Below are 20,296 nucleotides of genomic sequence, written 5' to 3' on the forward strand. Positions count from 1 at the left end.
TATAATGTGGCTGTAAGAAGATATTATTGTTAATGTTGTCGTTAACATCTTTAACTTCTGTTGGCAACAGTAAGTGGAACAAATAATGAATGACGACAAAGCAAAATAACAAATAATAATATATAACATAAAATATATTACAAGTTGTTTACAAATACTCTACATTAATGACACTTAAAAATGTTCTTCTAACTGCATGCAGCCACATTACAGTGAGCTGTGAACCATTAATTAAACATAGTGCTTATAAATGCTAAACAGGGAGATTTAAATGTTACCCAGGTAGATGTAGTTACAATATTGTTGTCATTCAGTTGAACTGTTGTGAAAAAGCTGCTTTGCTCAGGTCTGCATTTGGGTTATTACCACTTAGAGTGACAGAAGATTGATCCACTACTTTAAGCTAACTATTTCAACTGTTCAGCTACTTTTAGCTAGCTATTACTTTAAGCTAGCTGCACCCATTTTGCTCTCTACTTTTAGCTGATTATTTTAACCATCCATTAAAAAAAAAAAAAAAAATCAATTTCAACTATCTATTATTTTTAACTACTTTCAACTAACTATTTCAAACATTCTTTTAGCCATTTCATTTTTTCTGCTTTCTTGCTAACTAGTTTTCACATGCTCTCAATATGTGGGTAGATATTCATTTTATTTTAAAAATCCAATACATTTTTTTCTGTTTTTTAGTTGAGTTAATTAGTTGAGCCGTTCACAAGTGCCCTGTTTACTGCAGAAACACCCTATCCCCTGAGACACAAGTGGAAATTTGATTTCATTGCACATGGAAGTGAAGCAGTTTGAAGACAGTGAGAAACAGAGAGAAAGACAAAAAAAAAAAAAAAGAGTGTTTTCTCAGGCTCACAAGAGAGTTTCAAAACTCACACCAAAAAGAGGATTTTCAAAGGCAGCCAGCTTGTAACCATAGTAGCAGGTTGGCAAAATAAAAATACACAACATGAAAAAAATAATATGCTGGGTAAGACATAGGAAGAAGGAAGGAAAAAAGAAAACAAACCGCTAATATAAGCTGGCTTCAGAAAGGGAACACAGCTTTTACTGTGAGTCTACAGTGTGGGATGAGATCTTGGAGGGGACTGACACAGGTAAGAGTGATAGGAATGGACAGCTATACACAGAGGTACGTGTGTGAAGACAGAGTACGAGTAGAGTCTTTAGATGTTGATAAAAGCGCAAAAAAACAAAGGCAGCACACATCCCCACGTACGCTCACATCGTGTTGGCCTGCTGGCTGAGTCATGAATAAATGGCTGAGATGAGAGTGTGTGTGTGTGTGTGTGTGTCTGTGTGTTCAGTCTACTGTGAGAGACCTGCTGGACTAATGAAATAGTGTGTTTCCTTGCATTTTCCTAAAACTAACAGGAACTGGGCCAGCACACAAAGGAAGAAGAAAGCAGGCAGCAAGATGGTAGAAAAGTAGGGGAAAAACAAATAAATCTGAGAGGAGATGCAGAAGACTGACCCCCCTCTGGTCTCGAAAACTAACAAAATCATCCTGTATCCCTCAAACTCCGCACCCAGATAATAATAGACCTTCCTCCACACTGAGAGAGGAAGATATTATCATCTAGACGAGGGGTGGAAGAAACAAAATAAAAAAAATAAAAAAAGATTAAGCCCTCACAGAAGATGCAAATAAATCTGCACACTACAGCTTCAAGTGCGGCAGAGGAAACAATGGGAGACAAAAAGGGACGACAACACAGATAGGAAGGAACAGAGGAAGCGAGAATAGACACTTGTGAGAAATGTGACAGACAAAACTGGTGGAAACGAACATTGGAAAATGGCTGACATGTTGCTGATTATTTGTGGGTGCCACAAGACATCTCAATCTGTTCCCTTATTGGCCCCGTGAGGTGTTAATAGAGGACGTGAAGGGAAAGCGAGATGGGGGGGAGCTACATGGTATCGCGAGTGAGTCCAGTAAGCTTAGGTTGGCTTCCTCTAAGTGTGCTTACACTGATGGATCTGCTAACACCTTATTGCGGTGCAGCATGGCAAAGCCCTCTCACTGATCTTAGCCCCGCTCGCTAATCTATCCATCTCACAAAGACAAGACAGACCCGGTGGATGTATCGCCTTCCAATCATCCTATCATGGCTAACCACAATCAGAAACGAGAGCAAAGAATAGAAAAAGTGCGAGAGAGAAAGAAATGGGTATCGATTTGATCAGATATACTGCTGTGAGCAGGCTTGGCCATGCTCAGCAGCTTAACACCCTGAAATAGAACGCGAGAAGGAGAGAGTTGGTGTGGGTGGAGTGTTTATAAGACAATAACAGCAATGAAAAGGAGCTGCTGCACAAAGATGTTGCAGAGGAGACAGATGTTCTGTAGACAAAAAAAAAACAAACCTTTAAACCTTTTAGAAATGTGTCTGCGTGTGGAAATTAACCAAAAAACATTTTATTCCAGTTTTGTTACTTACTTCAAAAGAAATATGGTCCTTCCTACTTGAACATAGTATTCATTTGTCAGATATAGCACTAGATCATTTGTAGATAAAGATTTCACATTTAAAAAGTCATATATTAAAATTACAGATGAAACTGATTAGTAACATGCTATGTAAAGTAGTTAAGCCACAGACTATAACATTAAAGTCTTGTAAACACTGTAATGCATCATGACAGGGGGCACTGTGCAGCTACAAGCATATTAAAAGTATATTTTTTATTTTATAAATTTTTTATGATTTAAGTAGGACTTTGGCTGCAGCATTTTTAAGGGCATTTTTACCTGTAAAGGGGCATTTTACATGCCTCCCTATCTAAGGTTTCCTCCATTATTTTTAGGTTGTTTTTTAGGATAGAGGGTGTCCTATGCAGTAAAGCCCTTTGAGGCAATTTTGTGAATATAGGTCATATAAATAAAATTCACCTGACTATTGCTACATTCACCAAAAGGATAATTTGGGTTAGTGCAATGTCTCATTTTTCTTAATAGTTTTTGCCATCGCTTCTAGTGGTAATTTTAACATTGTGCTCATGATTTAATTGCTGAGCTCACAGCAAAGTCCAGTGGTGCAAGTAAGATGAGGGATCAGACGATTAGTCAGGTTGTAAACAAGGCAACACTTGAGCCATAAAACACTTCACCTGGAGGTAAAACGGATAGTGAGTGCACCTGAGTGGCTTGCTGGGTAACGTGGGGGTTGGAGTAAAATTTGTCTGATTCCCTGCGTGCTCATGTTTTTTGCCCTGGCTGACTTCTTCTAAGCCAACTTGGTGATTACAATGGTATTATGACCACTAATGATTACCACAAAAATGAGATTCAAGCTGTAATAAACTAGAATTATCCTTTAAGTAAAGAATCTGATGCTATTTGTGTATGTGTCTGCAGGGATATGTGTGTAGTTGTGTGTGTGTGTGTGTGTGTGTGTGTGTGTGTGTGTGTGTATGTGTGTTAAAGCTGTCTCCCTCTGGCAATGTGACAGCCATATGACTGGTCATAATTGCCTGTTCCACTCAACTCAGTGAGGGGTTAATAATGCCAGCAGCCTCTTATTCCTGCCGTTACCCTCTGCTGTCCAGCTCTGACAGTGGCTCTCACTCAGGACGGCCTTCAGCACGTACAGAACACCCACCCACACACCCACACACCCACACACACACACACACATTTTGTTAAATATAATCCTGTGTAAAGATACAGGTGAGAAAGAGGCAGATAGAGTCCTATCACTGCACGGCCAGACACCTCCTTACACGCTCACAGAGGCAAATCCACAACGACAGTCACACAGTAAAATACACACACACACACACACCTATACACATGTGCACAATGATTCACACTGTCAGAAATGCACTCTCATTCGCTCAATAATTATTTACAGCCCTCTCATCTTAAGGGGGAAAGAAGACCATATATTGAGTGCAGAGCCAGCGCAGCGCAGTTAGTCTTTAACAGATCCTACAGTATGTGTCCTCAGCACCTATACATTACCAGGGTGTGTCTGTGCACTTCATCCAAGGCCTCCCAAGTCTTTCCAGCATGAGGATATCCATTAGGTTTTAGCGCTTTACAGGTTAATCTTCCAGTGGGAGATCCTTAACAGCATTTCATATTTAGTATATATTCTCCATATCATAAATACCCTGAAAAGCCTTAATGGTAGTGCTAAGCATCCAAATGACTTCTAAAATGGATTTAGTAGAGGCAAGAGTCCCATAAGCTTTCTCATCATAACTTAGCCTCTATAGGATTTGAGCCACATTTATATCAGGGTTTAACACACCATCAGCTACTGTGAGGTACTGATAACCTTACCGGCCATGAGATCTGCAGAGAGAGTGTTTGGTGACTGAGTAGCAGCTGAGTTTCTTATGATATTATCACTTTAGCGGGATACTTATTCACAAATGTTGGAAAATACTGTAGGTGTTCAGGTAAGATATTTAATGACCCTCCATCTTCAGTAGTCCCAGCAGATGAACATCATTGTTGAGAAAGACAACAAATAATCATAGAAAGCCTGGCTGCACTGCACAAGACGTGCAAGTTTATAATCGGCATCGTTTAGTAAATGAGATCAGATGCAACAGGGGACATTCATAACAATGGGCGCTTTAACTGGATACTTTGATGTTAAACACGCTAATTTGAAAGTGAGCTCTGCTTCTGAAGGACACGGGCTTGCAAAAACCACCTCCATTCAGAGACCCACTAGACCCCCAGCGTTCCTAAGCGAATGCGAGAGATTGGCAGCATCTAATTACATTCCGAGGCAGTCTATTCCTTTAAGGTGCTAGGGTGCTATTCCATGAAGAGCACTGTTCTCGCAGGAATCTCACAGGTCTCTAGCATGCTAGATTTAGGATCTCCAGCTAAATTGGGTCCGGGAGAAAGGTGCTGATGATGTGGTGAGAAGAGATTGGGCTGCTATGCTACTGGAACCGCAAGGGGAATTAAAATGCTGTCAAGGCCGCGAGCAATAAAACCTATCTAAGCATCACCAGGGATTTTCTTCTTCACTAGAGCACACACAGAGAAAGTCGTACGGTATTACTGGGTGATTTTAATGTTCATGTGTAGTGACCGCTTTAAAGTGTGCTAAAAAGCTCTACATGTATCCAAGAAGAGATTATGTTTGTGCCGGAAAAGCAGCTGCAAACATTTCCGCGTACAGGAAATAAGGTTAAAATGTGTTAAATAATTCATTTAATATGAGGTCACTACGCTCTTGACAACTTGGATGGATTTACCCTGTTTACTCTGTATTTCCTGTGTATTTATATGTCTGTTCAAAATCAGAGGGTTACACAAACTGCCTGTACGCCTCCCAACCAGCGGGTGGAAAGAACTAGCAATAGGGAGCTCCTCTCGAGGAAAGGTATTGCTCAGGAAATAGTTTTGGATGAGGGCACCTGCTGAGCTGTAATTGTAATATGACAAGATTTTATGTGTCACAGTGCATGTGTGCGTAGCGTGTGTTGCGGCTCTCGCAGCTCTGTGTGTGACTACGCTGACAACACAAGGCTCAGGAGAAAAGAGCTAATTTACCAAAGAACGAATAGAAGAGATGCAGGGAACATGTATGTAGCGATGTTCCTGCAGAGACAAAGATCCCATTGTGGAAATGTTGTCTGCTCAACATTACTGAGAAGATGTGGCATAAATACAATGAATGGCAATCGCAGCTGCAAAACACATCTGGCTATGTGTGCGACAGTTTGCATAAACTGCACAAAGGGCATACATACTAGAAGATGGAGGAAAATGTATGTGCACTAAAATTAAAATGATAATAAAAACAAGTGCAACACTTGCACGATGAATAGTCACTGATGATTGCAGGCAAGTAACAAAGAGAAACCTCGATGTACAACCTTGTGCAAGAAAGAAGATTATGGAAAAGGAAAAAAAAACCTGAAAGCATTACTGACTAAATTTTATAGTTGTTTGATAAGACAACCATTGCCATGATCTATGTTTCAGGGTTGGGTTCTTAAATAGATAAAACAGTATTACCATCCTCCATATTCATGGAAACCTTTTAACTCTAATTGTGCCATCTGCTCTTTAAGAAGATGTTTTATAATCCTGCATTGGAGCTGCACTGACAATAATGCATTAACAAAGATCAGGGCTCAGACAATTGCCCTATACTCTTATGAATTCCAGAAATGTTAGCTCTTTGGACATAGGAGGTTTCTGCAAGGCCCGGAGGCAACTCATTATAATTCAGAAGGGAAACAACAACTGACTCATAACTCAAGTTTCATATGACCATGTTAGTTTCCAGTAAGCAGTAGCAAAGTATGGCCAAGCAGTATGTCACACAGCTTTGGCTTTACTCTTGGCCAACAAACAAGTCAATTAGATTTTTTACAGCCTCTATTTACTGCAAAGCAAACCACCTCCATGTCAGCAGAGCACTCTCGTGGGAGTGGTTTCAGCACAGACCAGATAATGTGAAACAAATCAGAGCTCCAACTATCATTTTTGGTGCTTTTACTGTCTTTAAACCACATAACCCGTCAGTGAGGATGTTATTAGTCTGTTATCTGTTTGACCACTTTGTGAGAACACAACATACTTTCATATGGTCACAGAAAACATCCCTGCAGCACAACATTGTGTGAGATACGCCTTTGATTAATACAACACCTACACCTTCAATCGATATTAGATTTTTTTTCTGCACCTACATCCTGTATGATCATGATGTGAATTATATCTCCACATTTGACATGTTGACCTTCTAAGCACCCGTGTTTCTTGTACGCATTTTTGTTTCATGTACCCATGAAAAACTAGAATTACTGCATCGCCTTTGTATGCCTCCGCCAACCAGCCAGGTTGCAGGAAATACGGTCACTATCTCACCTTCCAGAGTTACAGCATTGAATAAAGGCCAGAGGTGTTTTTTGCAGAACATTATGATGTCACAGTGAAGTTGACCTTTGACCATTTGGATATAAAACGTTTGGTGAGGTCACAGTTACCCTAACAAAACACCTCATAAGACCTTTGACCACCAGATTCTAATCACTTCATCCTCGAGTCCAAGAGAATGTTTGTGCCAGAAAAAATGAAATTCTCTGTTGGCATTCCTGATCTATTGCGTTCACAAGAAAATGAGGTCACTGTGACCTTGACGTTTGACCTATGACCACCAAAATCTACTCAATTCATCCTTGAGACCTAATGAATGGTTGTGCCAAAATCGAAGGAGTTCTGTCTAGGTATTACTGAAATATTGCATTCACAAGAATGGGACAGACGGATGTCCATCTGTCCAAACTGAAAACACAATGCCTCCAGCTCTGGCTGTCATTGGTGTGGAGGCATAAGAAAATGCAAAATAAAATGAACCATGTGTGGGAACATTTTTCATTTTTCTTGACCATTTCAGAAAAAGTTGAGTCAAGTAAGAATAAAGTTGAATCTAAAAGTTATTTGTCTACAAAAAGAGCGAAACACTTGAGCTTCTTCAACTTGATGCTAATGAACCCAAAGTAGTAAAACGGGTATGACGGTAACCATATCATTTACCTACTGTTAGCTACCACTCTCAGCTCCCGCCTAAAATCAGTCATTTGTAAAGTTCTGGTTTACAAATGACTTACAAGACAGATTTTTGTCTTCATGCTAAGTTGGGCTACACTCCAGCTCTGTACTTCCTTGCCAGCAGGATACACACACACACAGTATGTGAGCCGAACCGATAAAACATATTGATGAAGAGCACACACGTACACAGGCCACTGTGGCGGCGCCTGTACACAGTGTGTGGGTGAGCACGGGGGTATCACTTCACAGGAGCCCGGTGGCCTCTCACTCCATGTTTAATTACACTGCTGGCCTCTGCAAAGCTCTCATTTCATCTACCTGTCTAATTGCTGTGAAGGTAGCGGGAGGGCCACATGATGACACAGCCTGTGGGTCACCGTGTTCAGTGGGGAGACGGTAAATTACACAACACATCTGTGAAGGGACCTTGGTCCGGATCCAGAGGACCCGTATCTCTCGGTGGTGCTCCATGAAAATCAGAGTCATGTTATTAACTTCACTAACTCATTTTTAGACATTTCAAGCTGCAAGGCTTGTTTCGCAGAGGCCGTTTGTTGTTTTCAACCTTATTGTTTTACCATGTTAATACATTTGTGTAATTTCCCCTGAGATGGTAGATTGTAAACACTGGAACCAGTGTGGACCTTTCTCAACAGTGGTGTCAGCAGCCACGTGGGGGTGCTATAATTAAAATTTAAAGATTTCCTTCTTTTAAAGTTCTAAAGACGAAACCTCTTATGGCCATTTCCATGAAACTTAGCCAACATATGTCATGGAAAACAACTATGTAACCTTTCCAAATCCAAACCAGATCAAACCCAACACCTACATGAATAAATACTCCAAAAAGCCTAAGTGTTGTAGACAAAATCTCATGTTGGTATGTTTGCGTAGAGCAGAGTAGCAGTGGTTTTCACTTTCCATTCGAACATGTGGTATTCAGAGCTGCCTCCCAGCTGTTTTTGATTTTATATTTGCTGCTCTCCACTTGCTCTCCAGTCATGCTGAGGAAAAACCCTGCTCCACTTCCCTCCATAGCAGATGTAATGTGAACGCTGCCCCTCGGTTGCATTATTCAAGCCCTGCTGAAATTTAAAGGTGGCATGACTGCATCCAAAGTCAATGTAAAGAGGCACCCAGACAAAAAAAAAAAAAAAAAAAAAAAAAACACAGACAAAGACATGTCAATTCAGGATGAAAAAAATGTTTGAAGTTGAATAAAATTGTGCTGTTACACCCTGCTGTAAAGTAGTGTATAACTCCACTTGATGAATGTACACAGACAGCAACAAAAGATGACGGTCTGAAGGGAAATAACTGGAGTTTCAAATCAGTCAGTCTGAATTGTCACACACACACATGCACACAAACACACACAATCCATAAACACAGCCGCTTTGTGTTGTTAAAGCAAACATCTGTATTGCCATTCAGGGACACATACACTTGATGTTAGTGGGCAAAAGACACAGACAGCAGAAGCACAGAGCAATCAAATGCACTTTGGAGACATGAGAGAGAACCAAAACCACGACTTTCAAAAAAAAAAAAAGAAAAAAAAAAAAAGAAAAACTACTTACTCCACACAGAATCACATCGCTCCACTCACTGCCACTCCGCACCACTCACATACCCTGCAAGGTCCAGGCCTCTATAAGAGTCGAAAATTGAAGTTCTGATGAAGTAGATAGAAGTTGGCGTGTGCTATTACATAGATTTTCTGCATTATTTTGCTCCTGACGTCACCTCTGGAGCTGTTTTTCCAGGCGGTGTTGGGCTGTAATAAGTTTAGGTTGAGGTCAAGGACATGCTTGGAGTCTGCCAGTTGTAGCATTGGTGATGTATCTGCACATACCCTAAGCAGTATGGGAGTATTTTGAGGACAAAAATGCAGGATTCTCTATGTCTAAGCCTCAAATGTGCGTCTTCGTCCAATAGATGCTCAAAAAATACTCACACCTTACTAAAAATAGCCCTGTTCCCCTTAACATGTTGGTGCTTGCATTTTTTTCTTCTTTGACCTATTCTCTGTAAATGAGCCTGTTTGACAGAATCCAGAATTCATTAAAATCACCAGACTTTAACCACTGTGGAGAGCCGTGCTTGTGTGCAGCTTCAGGTGCGCGTCCTACAGCACAACTTGTGAAAATTTCTCTCACTTCAAAATTCCCTGCCTCTTTCTCCTGCCTCCCGCTGTCGCTCTCACACGGAATCATTCAGAGGGAATCAGGATTCAGATGCTGAGGGATGTGTGTTGTCTAAGAAGGGCAAACAAACTGCATGGACTCGCACTGAGACACACAATCAGTCTCCATTAATCTCCAGTCCAGGATTTGAAAGTGCAGGAAACATATATAGTTGTGTACCAATGGGATTCGGTTAATGGTTACCATAGCAACTCTGTACTGTCAAATGTCCACACCTGCCACGCTGTGAGTCTACCCAGCATGCCTCTGGGCTGAAATTCCACCTTTGCACTTAGTTTCCTCACAAAACCTCACAAGCTGAAGCTCTGACAGGAGCTGGACCTGGAGAGGGCTCTCCACACACACACACACACACACACACACACACACACACACACACACACACACACACACACACACACACACACACACACAGACACACACACAGATAAAGGCGCATGCATTGATGTTAACACACCCATAAAGCACACAGACCTAACGGGAGATGAAAACTGGCAGCACATACAGTAAGATCACAGCATGTTACCTCTGAATGTCTGGCAGATTATTCTGCGTCAACCTTTATTCAGGCAAGCTGAGCACATTACAGGAGCACACTTCATTTACAGCAACAACACCGGGGCGTTGTAGAAGCCCTTATTCAAGTCAATTCCCAGCTCTAACTTTATCATAGATATTCCCTTTCTTTTCCCAAAGGTAAGTGTGAAGATGTCTGGAGCTGTCAGGACTCAGAGCCCTGTGTGTTGGAGAGGATGCAGGACTTTCCATTATCATTACTGTAAGAGGTAGGAGATATTTAGCGAACAGAATTAATAAAACTGAGACACTATATTGTTGTTACATAAATGCACAATCTTAACTGAATAAAAGAGTGGAAACAACATTGCAAGCCTTATTCACTTTAACCTCCTCTGAGTTTTGCTGCTGTTTTTGTTTTTTCCACTTTAAACACCCTGCAGCACGTTCCACTTTAGTAATATTTCATTGTCTCCAAGTAAAAGCGCTCGGATGCATGAGATGTTGTATTTACCAAGTCTGGATTTGCAGCAGTGGACACACACACACACACACATGCACATGCACACATCATATCCCATTAGGTCACACCACGAAGGAGTCTGGGCTCTTTCCATCTGCTTCGGCAGAGCACGGCATCCCACTTGTTGGCCTGCAAACACGGAGCGCCCTCCTCTATGTGGAGCTGTAATAGAGGCCGACGGGTGTCACAGCAGGGCGCTGTGCTGATGACGAGGCCAATGTGCTAAGGCAGATGAGTCCCCGCCCTCTGAACACTGAGTTAAGCACTAGCCGCCTGCTTGTGCGTGAGCTGCAAAGGAGAGTAACTTTATGTGTGTGTGTGTGTGTGTGTGTGTGTGTGTTTCTGTGGATGTGGGGTGTTTACATAACAGAAATAAGCAAAAAGAGAGAAGGAGGCAATTTGCAGTGGTGTGCATGGTAGTGTTATGGCAAAGAGAAGAACAGACAGCCACGGAGGGAGAGACAGACAGAGATGGGATGGGAATGAAAAGGCGAGACTTGTCCAGCAAGTCGCTAAGGAGCAACCTAAGAAAAAAAGCAATCATGAAAACATGTTAGCTTAGGCTATCCTCGTGGGCCCTCCTGCACTGCACCATAAAGTCGCAGCTTTAGATGCTCTGAATCAATACAATCTGCCAGCTCTTGCTCTTTCTCAATCCCCCGAGGGCCACACATTATGAAAAACATTACATAAAAGGCAAATATTACTGCTGGGATGCAGTCAGTCCACAAACAAGAGCACATACGCGCACACACACACACACACAACCACACAGATCAAAGCACACCAAGTAACAAGCTCAAATTGCGCAGTCATTGCCCAGCAAAGACTCCTTGTTCATCTTTGCACAAAGAGCGTTATTAACATAAAACTCATTGAATTAACCGTTCTCTACGGTTGTATTGTGGCAGTTTCTTATCCCCCGTGCGATCAATATTAATCAGAGATGTGAATTATCTCCGAGATTCAAGGCAATTAATTTGTTTTGTTTTCTCTCCCCCCACCCCTCATCCTCCTGAAAACCCCAACCTATCTATTCCCAAGGAGGCCCATCCTTTCACTTTTCTTGCCAAAAGGCTTAATTAATTGTAGCGAGCGAGCCTATAGGGCCGCGGCATTTGTTTCCTGTTGACTTTCCTTTAGCCTTAGCCTCGCCCAGGCCCAGTCATGCTTGTAGAGCACCCCAAACCAAAATGGCACTCAGTGCAAATATTGACACAGTCACCCGGGGCCGCGCCAAATGAATGCCGCCCCAGTGACAGAGGCATCTGTGACTCCAAATGGAGCATGGCAGAGCATATGAAGTAAGAGGGCACAATATTGTGTATGATGCTGAGGAGTAGGAGAGGGAGGAAAGTTGATACTTGACAAAATCTTTCACCTTTTTTCCTCTTCAGCTGCCTGTATTTTATTTTTATTTTTTTTATCTCTACTAAGAAACTTCATCATGCCAGTGCATTCATCTCTCTGACCCACGTTTGAACCCTCATATTTTAGGATCATTCTTTAATTATTTCCTTCCTCGGCCCTCTCTCCCTGGCTAAGCGGTTGGCCTGGGCTGGTGATGGCTGATGTGCAGGGAGCTGACAGCAGAGTTTCTAGATGTGATGATGTGAGGTCTTAAGACTTGTCGTCAGTGCGTGTTACTTAAAAAATGGCTCAGCCGACCACATTGATAGAGAGGATAGCCATGCCCAGCTTCAAATAATATATGAGCACTCGTACGAGTAGCGATTCAAAAACAAGGCCAAGACTGAAAATCACAGAAAAATTATAAGGGCTCCAATAATAGGAAAGCAATAGGGTAAAGAACAGAAGGAAAAGAGATGGAGGAGGAACAGAGAGCAGGAAGCTTGTTAGGGGAAGGCCAGCAAAGTGTGTGTTTGTCAGTGTAAGAGGGAAGGGGGAGTGTCAGAGGAACAATGGTCCAGCCAGGGTGCAGTGATCCAGGCAAGACCAAGCTGTCGCCTGGCCCCTGGTCCATATGCATTATTTAAACAGCATGCATGTGCACACACACACACACAGACACACACACACACACACACACACATAAAACACACACACACAGCTTAATGTGCCACCATCACTTTGTGAATTGTATTTTCCCCCTCCCCGCTGCGTGCGTGTGGATGCACGCTCTCGCATGTTTGCCCATCAGAGTTGCTTGAGTGAAAGTGAGACGTGAAATAGAAAGAGAGAGAGAGAGATGGAGATGGGGGTGAGAGAGAGAGAGAGAGAGAGAGAGAAAGAGAGAGAGAGAGAGAGAGAGGTTTGTGTGTATGCGGTTGACAGAGGGAGAGAGAATGAGAGGGAGACAGATTCAGCAATGCCAGCATTAGTGCATGACACGTGGGCGGATATTGAAGATGTTATTAGTATCACATTTACAGGCCTTATAAAACTGCCACGGAGCTGGGTGGTTTTCATACATCTTCAGCTGATATGTGTCACACTTTCATTTGAGTTGCATTTCCAGCAGCTGCTGAGACGATCATTCGATAGGTAGCGCAGTCATTACTCGCGGTCTCATTTCTCTGTCCCATTTAACCTTCCTGTAGCGCTTTGGTCAAAATGGACCAATTTCATATCTTCATTCTGAAATGATTTTTTTTGCATCTGATTCCCATAAGGTCTCCAGAGTTCACACAGCTAGGCATCAAGCCTTGCAACAAGCTCTTTCTGTGAGTTCTCCCCTCATAGCACCCGATGATCACACCTGAGCAAACAAAACTCTGTGACCACGTATGACATCAGCTCTTGTACTGTGGCTCTGGGCGATATCCTGCACAAGGCTTCTCCATCTTGCCAGCGTGTCACCGCGCGAAGAGCAAGTGACTAACTGTATCTGTGAATGAAGACCTTGAATCATTGAGCCTGGAAGAAGTTCCACATAAGGCGGCTCTTCCAAGACGTGCTACAGAGATCTCCGAGGATACTGACCTCGGCCAGTTTGGCGAGGGACACACAAACCAAGAGCTTCTGGCACATAAAAAACAAATGAAAATGCAAACAAACAGATGCAAGCTCTGCACCCTAAGAGGTCATGTTCTACAAATGCGGTATGTTCTTTTGCAAAGAACATTATTCTAAATAAAATCATGTTTGTTTGTTTTTTTGCCTAGGCACAAGAGGAATGAAATGAGAGACTATAAACTTTACAAACAGTCTCACACCATACACCTAAACCTCCTCTTTCCTTATACCTCTACAGTAGTGATATCCAGCCTAATAGTTTTGGTTTTATTTGACCAGGTTTATCTGTCACACCACTGTCAACAGCTGTCTTCGAGAGCACTGTGTGGTTTTCTTTAGAAAACACCTCCCATTGAAACCTGTGTGAAGTGGTGTGTGCATAAGCCAGAGGAACCCATGACTGCTGTCCATGGTGCTGAATCCGGGGTCGCTCTGGTTGCTCCTCTGGCATCCCATAGGTGAGGACTGATCAGCTTCCTCTCATTTGCCTCACTCGCCAAGCTCACTATACTGAGAATGCCCTGCTGTTACACTTTCTGGCTGCTGGGTGTTGGAGTCACCAGCATCATGCTCCCCCCACTTCAGTCACTTCTGCCCCCTAGTTCAGTGACAGCTCTGCTGCCTATTCTGGCAATAGGCACTGTGGTTTCACACTGGCTTGAGCAAAAACAAGAAAAAAAAGTCAGAGATTACATGTGTGATTCGTTCTATATTTGGATCCACTTAAATGCGGAGCACCAAAAAAAAAAAAAATCTTGAAATCTGGTCAAATGAATCCAAAACTATCAGGCTACATAACGCCATGAGTGAGAGAGAAAATTCCTTTTTATTTTGTAACACACAAACAAACCTTCTTATGAACTAAATTAAGTCATAATTCACATCTCAGTTATTAGGCCATTATCATATTATGCCACTATCCGGAAAACAAATGGAAGAAATAGGTACGTGTGGACGACAGGAAGGTAAACATGAGTATGATTTCTATGGTTCATGACTGGGTGGCGCTCACTTGTAATTTTCTTTGTCATAACCAAGAGCACAAAAAAAAAAGAATCCTTACAACTTTATCTGGAGGCCAAGTTAAAGAAATCAAAGGTGTGCAGCATGGAGAACCAGTGTTCTGTATGCTCATTAGTCTCTGCTTCACATGCTCTCAGGACGAACCTGACAACAGATCCAAGGAGTGGATGTAAGCAGGCTTGGACGTTTTTCACTGCAAATGATATTAAGGCTGTAAAGAGACCTTTTCACAGCTTTAGTGAACCACTGCACCTTCTGTCCTCCTCCACCCAGCAGGGTTAAAAGGGAGCCTCCTCTAACATCCAACTCATGAGCCTTCATCCGCGGGTCTCTCATCTCTGCTAAAAGGGGACACGGCCCCGCCGGCTCCATTAGTTCCGACATCGGCCCCCGAGAAATAAAACAAATGAGGTTATTCACTGCGTTTCAAAACAAAAAAAACAAAAAAAAAAAAAAAAGGAGAGGTGAGGTTATGGTTATTCATTGCTCAGGGTGGAGGCACAGAGAGCTCTCGAAATGGAAAGTCATATTATTCTGTGGTCATACTGTATAGATTTCTTAAAAAAAAAAAAAAAAAAAATCTACGACATGATTACTGAACGTCCTTGTCAGAAGATGAGTAATACCACTAACTGACCTGCTGATCCAAACCCTGAATGGTGCCAAGAACCAAAAGAGACAGTCACTGCTCATGAATCAGTGTCCCCCGTTAAACAGCCTCCACCTGTTCACCCACAGGCTGCTGTGGTAGAGTTTGGCTCTACTCAGTGGTGGAATAAGTAGAATATTGTCAGGAAACTGTTCAACATGACACAGATGGCTACTTGGGGGAGTAACAAAAAAAAACTGATCGAGGTCGCTGATCGTGATCGTGGAGATGTGTGTTTGTTTTTCAGGTGCGCGCAGAGAGAGCTCCAACACTGCAAGCTCAACAGATGGGTACAGGGAGTCAGACACACAGAGAGAGAGAGAGAGAGAGAGAGAGAGAGAGAGAGAGAGAGGATGCTCGGAGGCTCCTTTGCACTCCTGTTGTCGCGTCCCGGTTGTCATTCCCGCTCAGCGTCATCGGAGCCACCTGCTCGCTACCCTGTGGGGGTGGAGGGGGTGGAAGGGGGGGGGGCGTCTGAGGAGCTCCGTAAAACCCCCGCTTACTTATCGTTTCTCTGAAGGTAGCGGGGAATAGACTGGGAGGAGGTACGGTGACGAGAAGCGGCACTGCGGCAGACGCACGCCAAAGCGAGAGGCGCCCCGCACAGATAAATCGGACCTCAGTGCGTGATCAGGTAGCTTTCAAAGGGCTGTCTGTTGCGTGGATGAGATGCCAGTACGGATGTAAGTCAAGCAGCCCCCCCCCCCACCCCCACTTTTTTTTTTTCTCAATCCCCAGTGCACGCTCACTGGCGTCTTTGGTACATCCTGGCTCTTTAGCATTCACCGGGAGAAGGCACTCACTCACCCAGGCGCACAGTGCGCACAGAGGGGGTGGGGGGGTGGGGGGGGGGGGGGGGGGGCACCGGCATCAGCCCTCTAACCTAACGCTGTACGTGAAGCAGGCCACGGAGGAGACGTCCTCCTGCCAGGACTCATCTCCAGTTAAAGAAGCCTCCGCTCGGGTGGAAGGAGAAGAAGAGCTCTGATTTATTCTAAACTCAAAATGGCATCGTGGAACACCCCCCCCCCAGGAGGCCAGAGAACACCATCCTTGTGCGCGCCCTTGTGTGTGTGTGTGTGTGTGTGTGTTGCGGACGTGAGCGTGTGAATGCGTGTACGGAAGGTGGAAATAAAAGTGTCTGAGCAGGCTGTTCTGCGCACGACGCGCTGTGTGTGTGTGTGTGTGCGTGTGCGTGTGCGTGCATGAGCGTGTGTTTCTTTTGGCCACTGCGCAAAGTTACAGGTCTGCCAGCGGCTTCAGAGGCAATCATACAGCTCTCTGTGTCTCCCACTGAGGGACTCAGCATTCAGGAGGCTGCCGCCGTCCACCTGTGCTCAGCTAATGGGCTGAAATTCAGCTGCTGAGATTTATTTGGGGATTTTTCTGTGACCGGTACTTCCGTTCGGGTTCACAGATCACACATCCCCGATATACTTCTCAGTCTTTGTAATAACAGCCCGGATTGGAGAAGATGACTGTCCAGTGTCTGTGTCAGTCCGAGAATATATGCGCCAACTGGAATCCACTTACACACACTGTGATCTTTACACAAGGATGAGGAGACTGAAATAAATAAATAAATAAATAATTCAATAAGCCGACAGACCGCAAAGCAATCTGGAGTAGCCTACATGGCGCAAAGAAACAGTCCAACGATTTGTTTTATTATTATTATATATATATATATATTTTTTTTTTACATGTTAATGTTGAGGTTAATGGATAGAACACGTTACCTGATCGCTGTCAGCGGTAGCCTAGTTATTTGATGCGACGGCTATTCCCCGATCGGTTCCGTGGAAACAAATTAAGTTTCCCATCCATGGCACGTCTCAGATGGAGAGGGAGACTATCATTCATTCAGCCTCCTCGCTGCTGCTGCGCGGAATCTTCTCCCCGCAAATGTTCTCTGCGAGGCATCCCACTTCGAAACGGACCAAAAAAATAAAAAAAATAAATAAAAAAAATAAGAAGAAGTGTATAAAATAAATAAATAAATAGATAAATAAATAAATAAATAAAAACAAGGAAGAAGCGCTAAGGACATGGAATCATAAAGTAGCCATATAGATCAAAGGAAAGAACTGAACAGAAGAAGGCAATGCAAAAACCAAAAAATGTAAAAAAAAAAAAAAAAAGAAAAGAAAAGAAATGGGGGGTGGTGGTGGGGGGAAGCAAGGACGTCGTTATTGTAGATGTCCAGTTTTGTTCAAAAAAATAAATCCACGTCATATAATCTCCATGGTTTTGCGCATATAGGCAGGCTGTATATTCCCAAGCAGCGAGAGGACGCGCTCACAGGCAGCAGCGCCGCAGCAGCAGGGGCAGAGCTGTGGGATAACGGGGTTTTTTTCTACTGATGCCCGGTACTCCAAGTCCAAGGAAGCTCCTCATTTGAAGCAGAGGTTGAAACGGAGAGAGCGAGGGAGGCTGGAGGGGAGAGGGAGGAGGAGGAGGAGGAGGAGGAGGAGGAGGATGATGAGGAGGAGGAAAACATAAAAAACAATTCTTACTCCGCTCACTGCCAGAGGGTGAAATGTGTCTGTGGTTCTCGCCTGCTCTGGCATTTGGGATAGGTATCCACGGGCAGCGGCTCGCAGTCGGGCATCTGGCTCCCCTGCAGTCGCTTCACAAGCGGAGGACAGCGATGCGCGCCCTCGCTGCCCCTCCGCCGGGGATCCGTCAGGCGCGTTCACAACGCAACACCCCCTCCCACCACCACCACCTCCACCCCTCCATCCTCTCCCTCCCGCTCTTTTTTACCTCCACTGCCATCGCCTATCGTGACGTCAATACGCGCAGTTTCCAAATACAGCGGGTGCACTTGCACAGCTGTATTCAAAATAGGCTTTTTTTTTTTTTTTTTTTTTTTTTAAAAAAAAAAAGGATAATTCTGCATATGTGTAACATGGTTTTGTTTGGCAGCAGTTCACACTGACTTCCCTGATATCTCTGCAGTACCTATCAGCTGTTAGGAACAAACTGTCAATCCACTGGAGCACATAGCCTACAGTAAACAGTTTCACCCATAATGCAATCAGAAGTATTTCAGCACATTAGCACTTGCATTTTCACATCTTTGAATAACTGTAACTGGAAAAGATCATCCCACAGCCTCCGCGCTAATACATGTCCTCGTCACCTCCTCCGGCCCTCTGCCAGAAATATTCTAACCCCTGGATGAAGCTACAAAGCTAATATCCATGCAAACATGCAATTACCGCACCTTCATGTTTTTACAGCTTTAGTATTAGATTTCATACTTATATCACAAGCATCCCCTATACAAGAGATAATGTGATTAGATTTTGGAGCACCTTGCTGCATATATTTGCATATGGATGAGTACAAGTGGTGGGACATTAGTCAGCTCAAGTGCTTCTTTTGAAGGCTTGGAGGTGGAGGAGGAGCTGTAGCTTCTACCAGCCATCCATATTTTCATCCGTCATCCGTTTATCAGTCATCTTACTGGTCTGCAACTAGTCATCCACGTATTACATTAGTCTTATTCTTTGATTGTTACAGATATAACCACTAGTGCAAGCTAAGTCAGAGGATGAAAGCTTTTGATACACATTGAAGTTTTTCTTTTCTTTTTTTTATTATTATTATTATTCAGTCAGCATCTACAAGCTACATTTGCATTCATATGCTGAGAAAGAGAGGAGCACAGTGTAAAAAATGAAGTCTGTATCTCTGAAGACAAAAGTGGACAGTATTACTCTCGCAACCCAGATTTGAAAATTGCTCACCATTGGGCTCGTTGAACACAGCAGCAGACGATGCAGAGAAAATAGAAGCTATCATGGAACTGTGTCTGGCAGATTACAGCATGTCAAAGCCTGGATATTAATCAGGAAACCTGCAGGTGCCGCAAGTCCAGGAATTTGCCTTAAAAGTGAGGCATCCTTTTTCGGCGGGCTTGCTGGATTTCCTTTGCATCTACACGTTTATTTACATGTAAATAGATCCTGTTGTGATTTTGGAAAACTTTTTTTGTCGCCGTTCTCTGTTTAGAAATACACCACTGACTTGCTGCGAGGCTTAGGGAAGCACGTCAGTTCACCGAGTTGAGAGGCTTGCGTTGCATTACAGACAAATCCACTTATAATTGGAAAATGATAATATTCTACATCTGATTAATGGTGACACCCACAGTGTTCCATGAAAAATTAAATAGCTCTGCACAGTCTGTGATGCCAACTTAACCCTGTTGAATTTCTCTCAAGGAAACCTAGGATTTTTCCTGGACAGTGAAAAGATCTGCCACTGATCATTTTTCCTCCACTCTACAGCTCTTATGAGTGACTTTCTATGAACACTTTGCAATTCACCCCCGAGGAGTCTGCCGAGAATCAAATTTGTGGCCTCACAAATTGGCTCAAATGGAAGCACAAAGCAGATCAAAAGGCAGACTGTCCGCGGCTGTGATAATCACGCTCATTTATTAGCATTAGAACATGCCATCGCAACTAATTCTGCAGTTACATATATTGGTGAAAAATTCTTCACTCACCTTCTTTAATTCACTTACTGCCTGATACCAATCTCTCTTTAGGATTTATCATTTCCCATGAATAATTGGAAAAGGGATTCTGATAAGTTTGACTATTCTAACACAAGGCACACTACAGATAATGCTAAAGACTTTCTCTCCATACCAAGTGTCCGGGGCGGGACGCAAATATCACTCAAAGATGACATCCTCGCATCCTCATACATCAAGCAGCTGGCAGGAGAGAAGCTTGGAATAACAGAATCACTAGAAAGAGGGAATTCTTCATCGACTACAGCAGCCTATTTTGCAAGATTCTTGGCAGAGACAGAATAATCACTGTCAGGACTATAAA

At 43.2% G+C, this 20,296-nt stretch overlaps 1 protein-coding gene across 2 annotated transcripts in view; it reads right to left on the reverse strand.

Annotated features, from left to right (window-relative positions):
- adgrb2 (adhesion G protein-coupled receptor B2) overlaps window positions 1-20,296 on the reverse strand; it is a 228,823-nt gene that overhangs the window by 198,025 nt on the left and 10,502 nt on the right. Inside the window, exon 1 of one of the 2 annotated variants that reach the window (XM_071499910.1) lies at window positions 17,183-18,172. The exons of the other annotated variant lie outside the window; for it this stretch is intronic. The gene's annotated coding sequence lies outside the window, so the exon portion shown is untranslated. Of the gene's footprint in view, window positions 1-17,182; window positions 18,173-20,296 lie in introns of those variants that run through there. 2 annotated transcript variants of the gene reach the window in all.

Source organism: Trachinotus anak, unplaced genomic scaffold, assembly GCF_046630095.1.
Source record: "Trachinotus anak isolate AG129_WGS33_773 ecotype Australia unplaced genomic scaffold, CSIRO_AGI_Tana_v1 ptg000016l, whole genome shotgun sequence".
NCBI classification, from domain to species: Eukaryota; Metazoa; Chordata; class Actinopteri; order Carangiformes; family Carangidae; genus Trachinotus; species Trachinotus anak.